The sequence below is a fragment of the Nomascus leucogenys genome, chromosome 3, assembly GCF_006542625.1.
Source record: "Nomascus leucogenys isolate Asia chromosome 3, Asia_NLE_v1, whole genome shotgun sequence".
In the NCBI taxonomy this organism is placed as follows: domain Eukaryota; kingdom Metazoa; phylum Chordata; class Mammalia; order Primates; family Hylobatidae; genus Nomascus; species Nomascus leucogenys.
The window spans coordinates 34,680,500-34,698,266 of NC_044383.1; the positions used below are offsets into that span (position 1 = coordinate 34,680,500).

Here is a 17,767-nt window from a genome sequence, read left to right on the forward strand (position 1 = left end):
GTCTCTAATATCCTGTAGAGGAGACAGGATGAACATAGCTGAGTTCTGGTTGTAGAATGATATACCAAAAGTCTATCTCAGAGGTTGTTGTATTAAATCTTCTGCAAGATAAAGGAGGCCTGAACTGGAGCTGTGATATGATATAGAAAGGTTGGATAAATGAAGAGTTTTTAAGGAAAAATGGACAAACCTTGGTAACTTTGTTCTACCTTGTTATGAGAGGGGAAAATACTCTTTTCCTTAGTTCTATTCTGTTTCTAAAACCTGCATTGATTAGCCTTTTTCTCTAAAATGAATTAATTATAAGATTCTTTCCAGATATCAAAATATCAGGTTTGCTGAATCTGAACTCTTTTGATTTCTGAAGAACCCCCCCATGTCCAATAATTTGTTCAGGCAAACTGAGTGCCCAAGGCCTAACCTAGTTCCAACCCCAATTATTTGCATTATTCTCTGGTGAATAATCTACACTTACATCTACTTGCTTCTTTTCTTACAGCTCTTGAAACACATGAGCTGGGACTCAAACACCTCTGATATGAAAGAGAATTTCCTGAATAAATTACATATGCTTATATTTTTCAATAAATATTTATTCTCCTTGTAGGCATCCAACAAAGTGAACACTGATTCAGCCAGATATTTCAACATTATAATCTCAGCAACTGTTGCAGTTTCTTCATTAAACCTAATAAGATTTCATGAAAACCAGTCACCCAAACAAAAGTGAAACAGGAATCCACTTAGGAAATAATGCTGAAGAAAACAAAATCAAAAGTAAATTAGAAGAACATCCTTACTTTATTTTCATAGTTCAGGCTTCATACAGTTGTTATTCATTCAAAGATGATAAATCCCACATTTCATCTGCTATATTGAACACCAGAATAACAAAACTACTATGTTAAAGATCAGAATAATAAAAGTAATAGCATCAAGTTTTCCTACTAATGAAGGCTTGATGTTATTTTTATTCAATATCAGTTCCTTGCTTCCAAAATAATATTAGTACCGCTACATACAATCTTTAGTTAGTGTTGCTTATGGAGAGGTATTTATTAACAACGAAAGGGAATGAGGTGATACAATTTTTATAATGATTATATTGTGTCTTCCATCAATATAATGGATACTTTATGATGAATATATTGGTGCCTCAAGTTGAATTACCATGCCTAACATACAAGTAGAATTTTCCATGATCTTTTTATATGAATGCCAGGTAATCCTTTTGTCTACAAAGTTGCCGTAGGCTTTTAAAATCCTACATTAAGGATAATTAAAAGCAAAACTAGGCCGGGCACAGTGGCTCACACTTGTAATCCCAGCACTTTGGCAGGCCGAGGTGGGTGGATCATGAGGTCAGGAGTTCAAGACCAGCCTGGCCAATATGGTGAAACCCCATCTCTACTAAAAATACAAAAATTAGCCTGGCATGGTAGCACCTGCCTGTAGTCCCAACCACTGCACTCCAGCCTGGGCTACAGAGTGAGACTCCATCTCAAAACAAACAAACAAACTATTTGGCATTACAAATCTTTCTTTCTTTTCTTTTTTCTTTTTCTTTTTTTTTTTTTTTCAGAGTCACTCTCTGTTGCCCAGCCTGGAGTGCAATGGTACGATCTCAGCTCACTGCAACCTCTGCCTCCCGGGTTCAAGCAATTCTCCTGCCTCAGCCTCCTGAGTAGCTGTGATTACAGGTGCACACCACCACACCTGGCTAATTTTTTGTATTTTTAGTAGAGATGGGGTTTTTCCATGTTGGCCAGGATGGTCTCAAACTTGTTGCCTCAAGTGATCCACCCACCTCAGCCTCCCAAAGTGCTGGGATTATAGGCGCGAGCCACCATGCCCAGCCTACAAATCATTGTATTTGATCATTTACTCTTCCCCATATTTTAAACCCCTCTTTTGTCACTGTGTAAGTGGTTGGAGGTATTGGTAATAGGGGTATGGAGGATGATGAGGATGAATATAGTATTTTAAAATAAATTATATCTTCCCCCCCCCCTTTTTTTTTTCCTTTTTGCTCATTATAGGCAATTTGGAAAATACAAATTAGCAGAAAGGAAAGTTGGAAAACATCACCCAAATGTCCTTCTTGAAAATTCCAATGAAAAACTCAGGTCCCTTATTTTTTTTCCTTGGCAGAAATGCTATTTTTTTTTTTTTTTTTTTTTTTTTTTTTGAGACAGAGTCTCACTCTGTCGCCCAGGCCAGAGTGCAGTGGCGCAATCTCGGCTCACTGCAAGCTCCGCCTCCCGAGTTCACACCATTCGCCTGCCTCAGCCTCTCCGAGTAGCTGGGACTACAGGCGCCCGCCACCACGCCTGGCCAATTTTTTGTATTTTTAGTAGAGATGGGGTTTCACCATGGTCTCGATCTCCTGACCTCGTGATCCACCCGCCTTGGCCTCCCAAAGTGCTGGGATTACAAGCGTGAGCCACCGCGCCCAGCCAGAAATGCTATATTCTTGTTCTTAGAAGTTGTTCACATTTGGTAAGGTAAGCTTAAGATTTACCTTTTGTTATAACTAAGATGTGATCATCAAGACAATCTATTTCAGAAGTACTATTTGTGTGCCAGATGCTTTTTAAAGTTTTGTAGGCCTGGGTATTTTACCTTGGAGGCAGCATCTTCAGTATACATGAGAATTTACCTTTGGAGACAAAGGTGTTTGCAGCAGGAAATTCTTTGAGGATTCTCGGATGGTAATACAATGTAGGGATAGCCTGCAATTAATGGCTCACCTTGGTGCTTTTACTTGGGTAACAGCTTTCTTATGAAAGATGCTTCCTTCTTTGGGTCAAAGTTGTGACTTGTTTATCTAGACAGAAGATTGCTTATTTATTCAGATAATTTTGACATTTATAATCATGGGTATATAGCTCAAACATAGAAAATTGCAAACACTATCAATTTTGTGTTACTACTTTGTTGATGGCTTTCTTGGAAAGGGTTACTACAGGCTCTGATTGATGGAAGGCATAATAAGCCTTAAATTTATAATTCAATAATGTAGTTTATTATCATTTCCACCTGATCTGTATGAGTTGTTTCAAAATTATATTGTATAGTAGAAATCACTGCAGTTCTTGTAAGAACAGTGATTTTGTTGCTTAGTGCAATCTAGAAGAATATACAAGCAGTTCAACATAATAGTGTTACTAATACATGACTCAGGAATCAATATATAAAATTTATCATCTTTAAAAACCTGGTCATCTGTATCCAAAGTGTTTTTGGCTTCTAAACAAGGAAATTACCCACCTGGAGCTCCCCACCCCATACATGTCTTATAAATACATTAAGAAGAACTACATTAATGTTAATGTATTAATCTTTCTGGGAATGTAAAATGCTTTCTGCATTGCTGATTAAGGGCAGGACTAAAGAAAATAGAACTAGGATGGTTGTCTTTCTTCCATTTGTAATCAAGCTTTTAGGGCAGAGTGTTGAGGGAGTGGTTTGAGCTCCCTGAGAAGACAGGAGTAAGGAAAGACAGTAGCAAAGTTGTTTTTATTAACTTATAAATAACTCAATGATACAATTTCAGATAAACAGCCTGAGGGAGCAGAATGGAGATCTCAAAGGAAGAGCCATGTGTGTATCACTTATATTTGATAAAGTGGCACTAGAAATCAGTGGACCTATATGTGAAAAATAAGTCTATAAAGTTAATAGAAGAAAAAGTAAGTGAATATCTCTGTGAACTAAGGGCTCGAGAAATGTCTTCTCAACAAAATTTCAACCAATAAAGCACAGCCAATAAAGGAAACATTAATACATTAAAATTCAGGATTTTTGTTCAACAAAGCTTCCAGGGGCAATATTAAAAGGCACATAACATAAGGAAAGAATATTTTCGCTATGTCTGTAATCAATAGGAGATTAGTATCTTGAATGTATAGAATGCCTGGAATCAACAAGAATACAGCAACAAGAAGAGAAAAATAGATGAAGAATAGGAACAGAAAATTTACTTAGGAAAAAACCCTAAAAGCTAACAAACGCATGTTCAAAATGATTAATAATTTTAAAGATACTAATTATAAAAACAATGAGATATTACTTTCTACCTATTAAACTGGCAAAAGTTAGAAAGTTTGATAATGCCATATGTTGAAAGGCATGAGGGGATATAATTTAAAAACTATTAATAATAACTATAGCTACAATGATTTGTTAAGGGATAAACAATATAAAAAGATGTAAATTGTGACATAAAAACATAAAACGCAGGAGCCTGGGGAGTAAAAGTAGGGGGTATAGGAACCTTCATATTCTGCTGATGGGATTGTACACTGGTACAGCTATTCTGGAAAACAAATGATGAGTATGCTCACTCTTTGACTTTGAAATTTCACTTATGTGTTTATGCCCCCAGGGGAATTCTCATGTGGGTCTATAAAGGGCCAGGTACAAGGGTATTTGTTGTAGCTTTATTTGTGGTAGGGAGTTGTGACAATCTGGATGTTCATTTCGAGGAGAATGCCTAGATAAAATGTAATGATTGCACAACAAGGAATGTTATGCAACAATTAAAAGCAAACAGTTTGATGTTATATCTAGCAACATGAGTGGATAACATTGTGAAGTAAACGGGCAGCAATATATAATACAATAACATTTACATGAATTAAAAATACATGCTCAGATAATACACATTTATAAAAGCATATGCAAGGAAAAATATATTAAACACATTTAAGTGGTTGTCTGACTTGTGAGTGGGGATGTGAATGTGTTATGGGTACAAACAGAATTAAAAAAACATGAAAGAAGAGAGAGGCTTTGCAAGGATCAGTGATGATGAAGTGTCATTAACTAAGTAGAATTATCTGTCCTCTGCATTTGAGATCACAAGTAAAAATGATGTTAACAATGTCATAAAAACAACAGAATTTTTTCAAAAATCCACAATTCCTCTACAAATTCTAAGTTGTTTGGAAGAATGGATTATGTTGTTATTCTTGTTAGTCTTTGTAACTCTGGTGCCTCACATGTAGTAGTCAGTATTAAACTTTTGTTAATTTAATGCATAAATGAATAGATGGATGAATAGAACTAATTATTTTCAGTAATTCTGTATTCCTTACAGTTGTTATCAAATTTTAAACTTCTCTGAATCAGGGAAATAAATATAGCCTCTGTAATGTGCACCATATCACAAACTGTGAAGATGATACCAGAGGCTTCTTTCTGAAATGCAGATTTAATTACTTACATGATTAAATACTTTATTGGTTTTATTTAAGGTTTTTAGGGGGAAATGACTTTTTAAAATTTAACAGGCACATGATTTGGCCTCTGATTACCTATTTTTTTGCCTCATCCTTTTCTCAAGTACCTTGAGCTTTATGCCATGGGAAACTTCTTGCATTTTACAAATGGGGCATGTTGTTTGATGACCTTTTGCTTTTATACATTCTGATCTTGAAATAAAGCTCTTTCTCTCATGAAGTCACAGGGTGGTTTCAGATACTTGATACAATCAGAAAAGTTTATCTTAGGCCACTTTTTTGTGTTAGCACTTTCCTGAATTCAAGGAATGCAATGATAAAATGGTATATTGCTTAAGTCAATGTGCTTTTTAAATATTAGCCCACTTTGAGCAGTGTTATTGAATCATTAATTTTCTACTAATCTAAGCCTACCTGTCCTTTCCCTCATTGAGGCAAAGACGTTTCCATAATTATAAAGTGTCAGTGTTGCAAAGGACCTGATATGGTTTGAATATGTGTCCCCTCCAAATCTCATGTTAAAATGTGGTCTCCGGTGTTGGAGGTGGGGCGTGGTGGGAGGTGTTTGGATCGTGGGGACAGATCCCTCATAAATGTCTTGGTGCTATCCCTTGGTGAAAAGTGACCTCTTGCTCTGAGTTTACATGTGATCTATGTGTTTAAAAGTGGGTGACAGGCCAGGCATGGTGGCTCACACCTGTAAGCCCAGCACTTTGGGAGGCCGAAGCAGGCAGATCACCTGAGGCCAGGAGTTCCAAGACCAGCCTGGCCAACGTGGTGAAACCCCATATCTACTAAAAATACAAAAATTAGCCTGGCTTGGTGGCAGGCACCTGTAATCTCAGCTACTTGGGAGGATGAGGCAACAGAATCACTTGAACCTGGGAGGCAGAAGTTGCAGTGAGCTGAGATCACACCGTTACACTCCAGCTGGGCAAAAAGAGCAAAAGTGCATCTCAAATAAAAAAAAAAGTGGGTGACACCTGTTCCCCACCTCTTGCTCCTGCTTTTGCCACGTGAAACACCTTCTCTCCCTTCACCTTCTCCCGTGATTGGAAACTTCCTGAGGTCTCTCTGGAAGCCAAGCAGGTGCTGGTGCCATGCTTCCTCTACAGCCTGGAGAACTATGAGCCAATTAAACTTCTTTTCTTTATAAATTGCCCAGTCTCAGGTATTTCTTCATAGCAATGCAAGAATGGCCTAACACAGGACCTTTTAGCTGACTATAGTACAAACCCTCAGGACATTGGTTACAGATGAAAGGGAATAGGAGAAGTGACTGGATTAATGTCATAGCATGTTCTATCTTCAGTCAAGGGTACTTTGAAGAAACCACATCATGTTTCTTCATAATTAACCTCCAGCAAGAACTCAACACTTACCTAGGAAGATAAAAAAAGAAACATGAAGAAGAGAGAGTTAAAGTATAGACTTGTCCATTTGCTACCTTGAGATTTGTGGGATTTTTCCTTTCCTATTGTGTAGGGGAAGTCTGGGCAAAAATAGTTGGCACTGGGCTTCAGACCAATGCAACTATTAACTATCTGATCTAGGAATGAACTGTGTTTATTTCCTTTCTGATGCTGAAGGGCAGGCAGAAAAAGGAAAGATTAGTATAGAAACCTTTTTGGTTCTAAGGCTTGACTTACATAAACTTGACTTTATGTAGTTTCCCATAAGCCAAGATGAAATTTTGGTGCTTATATTTAATATATGCCATGCTCAGCCTTGAGAAGCTGATTGTGTGAGGAATGAGATGACCAGACAGGAGTCTCATTGAGATGTCATGCTGTCTCGCATTTTGTAAAATTACAGATAGTCATTTTGTTATCTAGTAATGTAAAGCGACTTTATGTTAAAAATACTTACCTAAGAATTTCCATAATTAATTTTATGGAATGCAGGATATATTTTGTGATACTTATTCATTGATGTTTTTATTTCAATAGTTTTTGGGATTCAGGCAGTTTTGGGTTACATGGGTAACTTCGTTAGTGGTGATTTCTGAGATTTTGGTGCACCCGTCACCCGAGCAGTGTACACTGTACTCGATATAGTCTTTTATCCCTGACCCCCCTCCCACCCTTCCTCCCAACTCCCCAGAGTCCATTATATCATTCTTATGCCTTTGCATCCTCATAGCTTAGCTCCCACATATAAGTGAGAACATAAAATATTTGTTTTTTTATTTCTAAGTTACTTCACTTAGAACAACAACCTCCAGCTCCATCTAAGTTGCTGCAAATGCCATTATTTCATTCTGTTTTATGACTGAATAGCATTCCATGGTGTATGTATACCACATTTTCTTTATCCACTCATTGATTGATGGACATTTAGGTTGGCTCCGTATTTTTGCAATTGTGAATTGTGCTGCTATAAACATGCAAGTGCATGTGTCTTTTTCATATAACAACTTATTTTCCTTTGCGTAAATACCCAGTAGTGGGATTGCTGGATCAAATGATAGTTCTACTTTTAGTTCTTTAAGGAAGCTCCATACTGTTTTCTATAGTGGTTATACTAGTTTACAGTCCTACCAGCAGTTAAAAATGTTCCCTTTTCACCACATCCACACCAATATCAATTATTTGTTGGCTTTTAAATTATGGCCATTCTTGGAATGCAGGAAATTTTAATAATAAGAAACTTGAACAGTGTATCTATGGGGATCCAAACAGTGCTAATTGCCCACAGGTGAACTAAGCATATGCTTAGGGTGCTTGCAAAAATAGGGTACCATATGTTTTTAAACAAATTTAAATTATTAATTTTTAAAGGCATAAGAGTGGCCATCATGAGGAAATTTAGAAACCTGTCAAGCTTCCTTACATGTTTTTTTCTCTTACAGGTTAGTACTGTTTTTATTTTGAATTACATAGTGGGGATATATAGGGAGGGGGAAGTCTATGATTTTCAGTCCTTTAAAGGTTTTAGTCCTTAATCTGAAAAATTCATTGTTCAAGCCAGGAGTAAGTGAGTCATGTGTGTAATAGACTTCTCTCTAGTATTCCCTAGGGCCTCAGAATTTCAGTCTTTACTGGTCAGATATTCCCTCTCCTTTTGCTTGTAGACCCTGGTCAATTTGAAAGGATACCCACCATAATTGGTTGTTTCTGGGCTCTCCCAAGTTAAAATCTTACATCTATCTGTAACAAGTGGCAGTCTGGGGTCACTAGTGGTTACTCAACTGAATCATCATTCAAATATTTAACTTTATTTGCTTTACCAGTTCATTATTTAAATTATTTTTTTCCAAACTAAGCTCAGAGTCTGTCTGAGGCTTGACCACATGTGAAGTCTGATATTTTTGAAGGTCAGCTGGTTTGAGTTATTTGTATGTATGAGTCAACAGATTTGTTTTTCTTTTTTTAAACAGGGAAATGTCTATTGTTTTTTCCAATTGAGAAACCAAATAAAACGTACAAATATCTCATGAGCTTTCCTCAGACTTTCCCAGAAAGAGTTTATATTTGTGCTGAGACAAAGCACAGAGAAGTTGCAACCTCAAATGGCTTGGAGACAGTTCACATTGAAATAGCTGAAGAGTTAGGTAAATCTGTAGAAAGAAGACTTCCACTGGATTAAGTGTGAAGAAGAAAATATGACTTTGTTTTCTCTGTGTTATAGCATTCTACAGTATCATAAACTCCAATGGAGAACCACATTTGGGGCATGGCTGGGGTGGGGCTAATATGGTAGCATGTGCTAAACTCTTTCTAGGATAGTCTATTGCCTCTGAGCTTATACTCAGCTCCATTATCTATATCAGCTTTTTGAGCTTAAGTCTCCATGGCAACTGCCAGCCAAATGCCCAGAAAAAAACCGTTTGGAGTCTACCCCCTTCTCCTAAATTATTTCTCCTCTAAATCGTGGTTCACTCGTGCCAGTCATGGCAGAGGGTTATCTTCTCAGGATGCAAACTAGATAATCTTCATAACATAAAGCCCTAACTTTTTACCTTAGCCTGGAAGAGCCCCACATTATCTGAACTCCAGCCTGGAAGGATTAAAAAATCTTTTTGATATATTTGTACATATTTATGGGGTACATGTGAAGTTTTGTTATATGCATAAAATGTGTAATGATCAAGCCAGAGTATTCAGGGTATTCGTCACCTGAGCATTTATAATTTCTACGTGTTGGGTGCATTGCAAGTTCTCTCTTGTAGCTATTTTGAAAAATGCAATATATTGTTATTAGCTGTAGTCACCCTACTCTGCTATCAGGCATTAGAACTTATTTTTTCTACCTAACAGTAGAAGGATTTTAATGTCAGCTGAGTTGAGGGGGCGCGTCATAGAGGGAGTAGAGGTGTGGCCATTAGTTGGTAGAAGAGCAACAATCAAAATACAGTCCCACCATTTAACTGTTTCCTGTTTTTGTCACCCTGACAGCTTCCATGCTGCTACTTCTGAAGTCTTTTCATTATAGTATAAACAGCTCTCATTCAATATATGACTAGTACCTGTTTAAAAAATATGGCACTTTGATAGTATATGCTTAGGGGAAGGAACTGCTTCCCCTTCTCTGCCACCTCATGCTGCTTCTCTCTAGTGCCTTTCTGTCTCTCTATCTTATCTCTTTTTCAGTTCCTTTATTTTGCAAAACTATTTTTCTGACCTCAGAACCTTCACACAAGCTGTTCCTTCTTCCTGGAAGCTTTCCCTCCCTGTCTTTGCCTGGCCACTTTCTACTCATCCTTTAAAACTCAGTGTAACTCAGTCCTCATCAAAGAGGGCTTTCTGGCCAGGCACAGTGGCTCACGCCTGTAAGCCCAGCACTCTGGGAGGCTGAAGTGGGCAGATCACTTGAGGTCAGGGGTTAAAGACCAATCTGGCCAACTTGGTGAAACCCTGTCTCTATTAAAAACACAAAAATTGCCTTGGAGTGGTGGCAGGCACCTGTAACCCCAGCTACTCAGGAGGCTGAGGCAGGAGAATTGCTTAAGCCCAGGAGGCCGAGGTTGCAGTGAGCCCAGATTCACGCCACTGCACTCCAGCCTGGGTGATAGAGTGAGGCTCCATCTCAAAAAAAGAAAAAAAAAAAGACTTTCTGTAAATGATTGAATGAATGAACAGGGCATACAAAGAGGAGCCATGCAGATTAGTAGTCTTCAAGGAGCATGTAATGTTGCTAGAATGATATATTCTGAATACACGAAAAGTTGCTGATGCAAGACAACTAATAAGTTAAGAGATGTGAGTGCTAGAGGCAATGACCACTTTTAGATGAGGTTTATGTTGAAGACTTCATAGAGTAGGTAGGTTTTGAAGAGAACTTGAAGGATGGTAATATTTGTGTAGGTGTAGAGGAGAGGCACAAGAGAATGGAAGAATTTCTGTTTGGGAAAAGTGAATACGGGAGTTGGACTGGAATTGGAAAGACTGATTAGAGAAGAGAATCATTGAACTTTAGAGGTAGAAGAGGCCTCATATTCAGATTCAGACTGATTGAATGCCTACCATGTGTCATGCATGTCAGTTTTTTTTTTTACTTAATTTGTATTTACCCCAACTATTTGAAAACATTCTTATTTATCCTTATATTCTAAATAAAGAATTTGACATTTATAAGATCACACAATTACCAACTAGCACTAGTATTTAAACCCCTTATCTCCTTACTCGGAGTCTAGTATCCTTTATACTTTCCTGAGCTATTTCTTACAAATAATCCCCAAATAGATGTTAAGTTGGAAATCATGAGAATTTGATGTGAAACTGGAACTTTATTTTCTAGACAACAGTACCTATTAAAGGGATAGCATTAGGAGATATACCTAATGCTAAATGACGAGTTAATGGGTGCAGCACACCAACATGGCACATGTATACATATGTAACAAGCCTGCACGTTGTGCACATGTACTCTAAAACTTAAAGTGTAATAATAATAAAATTTTAAAAAAAGATTATTTTGATCAGAAAATTGCATGATGAAAGTAATATTTTAGGAAGATTATTCTGGTAGATATGTACAGGATAGGTTAGAAGTGGGTGGTCTGTTGACAGAGAAACTAATAAGGAAGGTATTGCAGTAGTCTGTGCATGAGATAATAATAAGTGGCTCTATCTGGAAATTGGAAACATGAGAATCAAGTTATGAATATTAAGAAGTCTAAGGAAGAACCAATAGTGCTTGCTGAGGATTAAATGTTATGGGTAAGAGGGGGAAACCAAAGGAATGGTTTACCTCCATTAAGAGAGAAAGATAAATCAGGGATTGGCATTGATTTGGGGGAAAATATAATGAAACTGAGTTATTTGTATGATGATAACAAGACATATAATTAAAGATGTTCTGTAGCATGTTAAGAAGATATGACTAGAACTTGAGAGATAAGTCGGGTCTTGACAGATTTATTTAATAGTTGACTAATAAAAGAGGTATCAAATATCTTGAATGCATATGAAGGATTAGGAACTTTTGATAGATACAAGAGCAGAAGATTGCAAATAGATCCTTGATGAATACTAACACCTAGAGTGAAGGAGTGGGAGGAAGTACTTGAAATATAGAGAGTAGAGTGATTAGTGGGTGGGAAAACCAAACTAGAGGAATTCCATGTGAAGGTACATTAAGAAATCAAATGTAATAAGCAATGTGGTAGTAGCAGATGCTTGATACTGGCAGATAATATGGATTCTAAAAGATTATTAAAACAATGATAATTACTGTTGTTATTAGCTAGGTAAATTAATGTTAATGAATACCAAGTAGTTCAATTTAATTCCACTTTTAATAAACTATAATATGTGACAGTTATTTTCTTTCAAAGAGCTTAGATTTCTGTACAGAAATCTTGAAATAGGGATTATGTTATACATTCATGAAAAGGGAAGGAGAAAATAATTGAAAATAAAATAAAAGACATAAATTTAGGAAAAGGTGGGCAGTTGAAAGATAAAAATTCAGGAGGGCAATAGTGACAGTTCACTGGACAGGCTCTGGAGTGAGGAAAACTTTTTTGTTAATTTATTGAACTATGAACTATGCAGGTGTTCCTCATATAGTAATAGATATGCTCTTCTGAAGTTGTGTAAACACGCACCTATTTATCCCATTGACTTGCATTATAATGTGAAATATTTTATCTCCATTGGGCATTAGGTTTAGATAATAGACCCTGCTATTCTGTGTTCTGTAATCAGTGTTCTTTGCTGAGTCATTAACTTTATCTTGACCTTTGTTTCCTAGTCTTACAAAAGCATCTCTAAACCTTTTCCAGCCCACACAGCCATGTCATGATTCCATTAGTCATGATTCCATGAGTAATCCTCAATTGGAAATGCCCACCATTGATGTTCTTCACTTAGGGAAACATTCTGATGCACCTTTTCAAAACTCTTTTTATGTTTCCTGTTAAGTTATGCAATGTCTCTACTTGGAAAAAGTTTGGAAGGGGATGTTTATAACCATGCTTCTGCATTTCTTGATGTTTCTCCATTACTTGTCATCCATGTGGCTGGCATATAGAAACCAAATATAAAACAAGGTGGCACAAGAGTGTATGTGGGGATGAGTAAGAAAATGAAAGCCAGAAACACTATTTAATACACAAATGCATTCTCAACTTTGAAAACAAGCATGTCGAGACTGTCCTTGTAAAAGAAAGCTTAGCAACTATTGGAGAGGTACTAATGACATACTAGTGCGGCACTGAGACACAAAAAAGACTGGAAGAAAACACTCTAAAATGTTAGTAGCAGTCATCTGCAGGTGTGGGAATTAGAGTTTATTAATTTTTATACCTTACGCTTTTTGGCCTTTGCTTTTTGTATTGTCTAAATTTTCTGCAATTATATTTGAACTTTTAAAATCAGAAAACAAAGAGTTATAATATGTCTTGTTTTTTTTTCTGCATACTCCAAAGGACTTGAACATGATAGAAGGTCAGAAAGTACATATTGATTATTTATTGACTGATATTTAAATAGTGAGTAATGAGAATCTCATGCTGTAGAGAAATCTTATGCTATGTGCATCCTGAAGTTCCTTAAAATGATTACCACTATTCCACAGGTGGGATGGAGGTGAATCAAGTTTTCAATTCAACAAACATTCACAGAGAATGTGCTCTGTAGAACATAAAACAGATCCTTAAAAATGAATAAACCAAAGACTCTGACTTCTATTTAGGGAATATAAGAAATGTACATAGTTAACTGTAATTCAAAGAAGATGAACTCATGTTGTATTAGATATACAAACAAGGCTGTGGAATTATAGAGAAGGGATAGATTAGCTCTGCCTTGGGGTAGTAGGGGGATGCATTTTAAACTTTTCCGTTTTCAGGTTGTATAATAATTAGTATCCCACATTTACTCATTCTCAGCCCCTTTTCATAATTTTTTATCTGCATACGATTTTATTCTTGATTCATCTTTTTAACTTGAATAATGTAAATAAATGAATTTAGAAAGTAAACTTTATTTTACTACTATAAATGGAAAAACAATTCACTTGCCATAAATAGACCATAACTAAAAATAAAGACAGTATAAACAAAATGGTGTTATTAAATTATATCTAGGTAGTATTGCCTGTTCCTTAGCTCTGAGACTGAGTCTTTGTAAGAAGATAGCTTAACAACTGTGGGAGAGGTGCTAATGACATACTAGCATGGCAGTGAGACATGCTTCTTAACAAATCAGAAATTCAGAAAAAGCAATGAAAATAGAATAACTTTCTCCTATGTGATTCAATGTTATTTCATGGCATCCCTTAACCACTTGTGGTACCAGTCTCACTTCCTTGGAAGTATTTTGGTGAATCAACAGTCCAGATTTTAGGTTTGATGGATATAATCTCAGCAGGAAGGAAAGAGGCAAAGTTTATGGAAGAAGTGGTGTCTGAGGCTTTTGATTGGCAGAATCTGAGGCAAGGATATTCCTGTGGGGGGTGGAAAACTTTGCAGAAGCATTTTGGCTTCTATGGTAGCAGTAGAAAAAGGAGCAAGAAGAGAAGGAGGGATACTTGCTCTTATTTCATAGCTTTATTTTTCTGCCCCTAGAATTCATCTTGGGTCTAGATGTAAAAATGAGCTTAGTGTCAGCTTTCCCACATTTCTAATGCCTTCTTTCTAGTTGTCTCTACGTAGATGAAGGCCTCCACCCCCAATCTGTCCATGTGTCTGCTTTAAACTATAAATGTCTCCTCAGATGTTAATAACGGATGCCTTTTCAAATGCAGATGAAGTTTATGTACTGAAAATAGACTTCACTAGGGAGGTTTTGCTGGAGTTTATCAGCTTCAGAAATACAACCTCTCAAATGTAGATCATTGAACACATTAGTATCATTTCACAAAACGTTTTGGGCACAAACAGTGCTTTGATGCTTTAAAATCCAAGATAAACGCTGTCAGTCAAGACAGAAAGTGTTATTTATTTATGAGCTAGACCTTTGAAGAGATATGGGTGTTTGGATTTGGCAGGACATCAGCAGCCACTGGGCCTCCTATCCACTGGCCTTTTTTTTTTTTTTTTTTTTTCCAGAGATAGTTTTGACAAGAAACTGGAGAGAATCCTTTTCTGTTCTATGGGGAATGTGAAATTATTAGGTTTATAGAATCTATTTTGTTTGCCTCAGAAGAACCCAACTTTAGGAATGTTAAGAATTGTAATTTGTAGCAGAATGCAAAGTAATAATGAAAGCACTCCTTTAGAAAATATGAATTTACATCTCATGCTAATGTTTATAAAACATGATCTATGTCCTAGTCACCTTCTTCTTGGAATAATAGTAAATATATTGCCTTTCATATTTGTAGTGCCTTCTATGCTTACTACATGCTAAACATTGTTTTTGACTTCATATACATTATCTCTGCTCTTAACATCAACTCTTTAAAATAGATATTTTTCCCACTTCAGATGGAGAAATTGAGGCTCTTACGGAACTAGCCAAGGTCACATAGCTAGCAGTGGTTGGAGCCAGTACTTTCTAACTCTAAAAGTCTGTGTCATTAAATTTGGTTCCTAATTTGACATGATGCTTCAGGTGAGGTATAATAGGAATTTAATCCAGTAGAAATATTATAGACTTTTAATGTTAATGTAGCTTAAGTTTACATTTTTCATTGTCCTTCCTACCCCATGTGGCATATGAGTATCGTATAAGCATAAGAAGCTGTTAGAGCACAAGGTTTAGTTAGGCAGATCTGACTTTAGTTCAGCTCAATCACTTACTGTTTCTCAGGTCTTGGCAAGAAATTTAATCTTTAGTACTGTTTCTTTAACTATAAAGCAGTTATAATAATACTGCCTGTCTCTTAAGGTTATTATTATTAAATGGGATAAGCCTTATCTCATTTAATATGTGCTAATTGTTCAGCATGTAGTAAATGCTCGATAATAGATAGCATGCATAATAATCATTGTCATTATTTATTCATTTAATCAAAGTTCAACTTTTCCTATTGCATTAGAGTCTCCTTTGTTCCACAGTTCTGTGTGACCTCTTCCTTGCATTTTTTTTAACCTTGTTATCTGTTTGACTAATCCTTGACTTTAACTTGGTCTTTAACCTGCCAGGTTCTGCACATGTATTAAAATTGTTTCATATGCAAATTACTTGGCCTGCTTTAGCTGTTGTATATGTATACAAATATGTGTGTATGTGTAAATATATGTGTGTGCATTTGAGTGTGTAGTGAGTGACATAGAGAAAGAAAGCTCTCTGAGACACTAGCCTTATAGGGCATTATTTTGTTCACAATCCTACTAATCTCTTGGGAATTTAGACCCATCTTTAAACAGCTGAACTTTCTGGAAGATCAGTGACTCAGATTATCAGAGCTTACAGAGAGCAAATGCTGGAAGAAGAGACAACCTCTCCAGCTGTTCCCTTTCTTCTCTCTGCAGATGTGAACACTCCCCACAAACCCCTGTATGAAATCTGGGCGAATCCAAAGGGAAACTGTTGAGCTGTTTATTTTATTGCAAACAAAGGTTAAGAGAGCCTTTTCTGGATATTTTTCTTGGAAGCCAAGAATGAAATCTTATATTACTTGACTGATATGTTTGTTTTGAGGGAATTTAAGATTTAACTACCTTGAATTGTATCTCTGTTCATGGCATGCCTACATGATCTTATTAAAGCCCAAGCACTCCAAAGTCACAATTGGGAAAAGCTGCTAAGGAAGTCGGGAGAGGGAGAGCGAGACTCAAGAACCAGAGCCATGTTATTAATAGAGCTGTGGAATCAGAAGACTGCTGTGTGGTCATGCATTTACAACAAGGAGACTTAGATAAATTGGATGTTTGATGGCTCAGGCTAAGGCAGCCTTATCCATCCTAACATAATGGGCGTGGCCCATTCAAGGGGACTGGAAATACTCCAATCTAAACTTACTACCATGACTTATTATTAAGTCTAATATGCCAGTCTTCTGACTTCATGCTGTAGCACTCTGTTCTGCAGTGAGAACAGTAAGTAGGTCTACGCAAACCTAACCCTGAAGACCGAGGGAGCTGAGAGGCCAGAGAAAGAGGCTGACAAATCCAGTTTCTCAGAAAGAAACATTTAATAGGCACTTACAAAGAGGTGCCATTTCTTGGGTAGCTGCTAGATAGTGGATCCCCACACCTGCCCTCTAGAAAGTATCCTTCATATAGCATGCTTTTAGTGTAAAGACATGTGCAGCTGGTCATGCCTCAGACTTTCTTGCCAAACTTGCGACCACTGAGAAGGTTAGATAAGCATCTTTATGGGAGAGTTATCTATGCTACAAGTATTGTTTAAAGACTTTGCTGCAGAACATGTTGGTATGCAACATTAGTCATCATGGTGGTTTCACTTCAATATGGCCTCACTTTTGGAATGCAACAGACTGTTTTCCTGCACACTCTCTCATTCAATTTGTACCAGTGCCCTGGCTTTCTTGTGATTCTTAAGGTATACAGAGTTCTTTCCCAATTCAGGGATTTTGCACTTGTTCTCCTCTTTGAAACCTTTCATCTCCGGATCCTTTCATGACTGCCTTCTTTTCATCGTTGAGGCTTCAGGTCATATGACTCCTCAGAGAGGCCTTCCTTTCTTTCTTTGTTAGGCACATTGCCACACAGCTGAACAACTATATTTTCCAACATCCCTTGCAGCTGAGTGTGGCCCTGTGACTAAGTTCTGGCTAATGAAATATAAACCAAATTGTACTGTGGTACTTTGAAAGGAACTGTGAAAGGAAAGAAGTGTATTATTCTTTCTCCTCTTCTCTATCTGTTGTGTTCCCTGGAATACCTAATGTGGTAACTGAGCTCTAGCAGCCATCTTAGACCATGGGAGAAAGGGTATTCACTAGGTATGGTAGAGCAGAGATTTGGAAAGCCTGAGTCTCTGATGAATTTGTGAGGTTCTACAGTAGCCCCGAGCTGTCTACCTCTATGCTTCTTTTAAATGAGAGAGAAATAAGTTTTATCTTACTTAATCCACTGTTATTTTAGGTTAGTTTGTATATGCAGCCAAACTTACTCCAAACCGATTTAACATCATGTTTCCTGTCTGAACACACCATGCTCTATC

General features: G+C 36.9%; 1 protein-coding gene across 4 annotated transcripts in view; it reads left to right on the forward strand.

Annotated features, from left to right (window-relative positions):
- The window catches only part of HPSE2 (heparanase 2 (inactive)), a 778,921-nt gene that overhangs the window by 263,830 nt on the left and 497,324 nt on the right, over positions 1-17,767 (forward strand). The gene's annotated exons all lie outside the window — the stretch shown is intronic.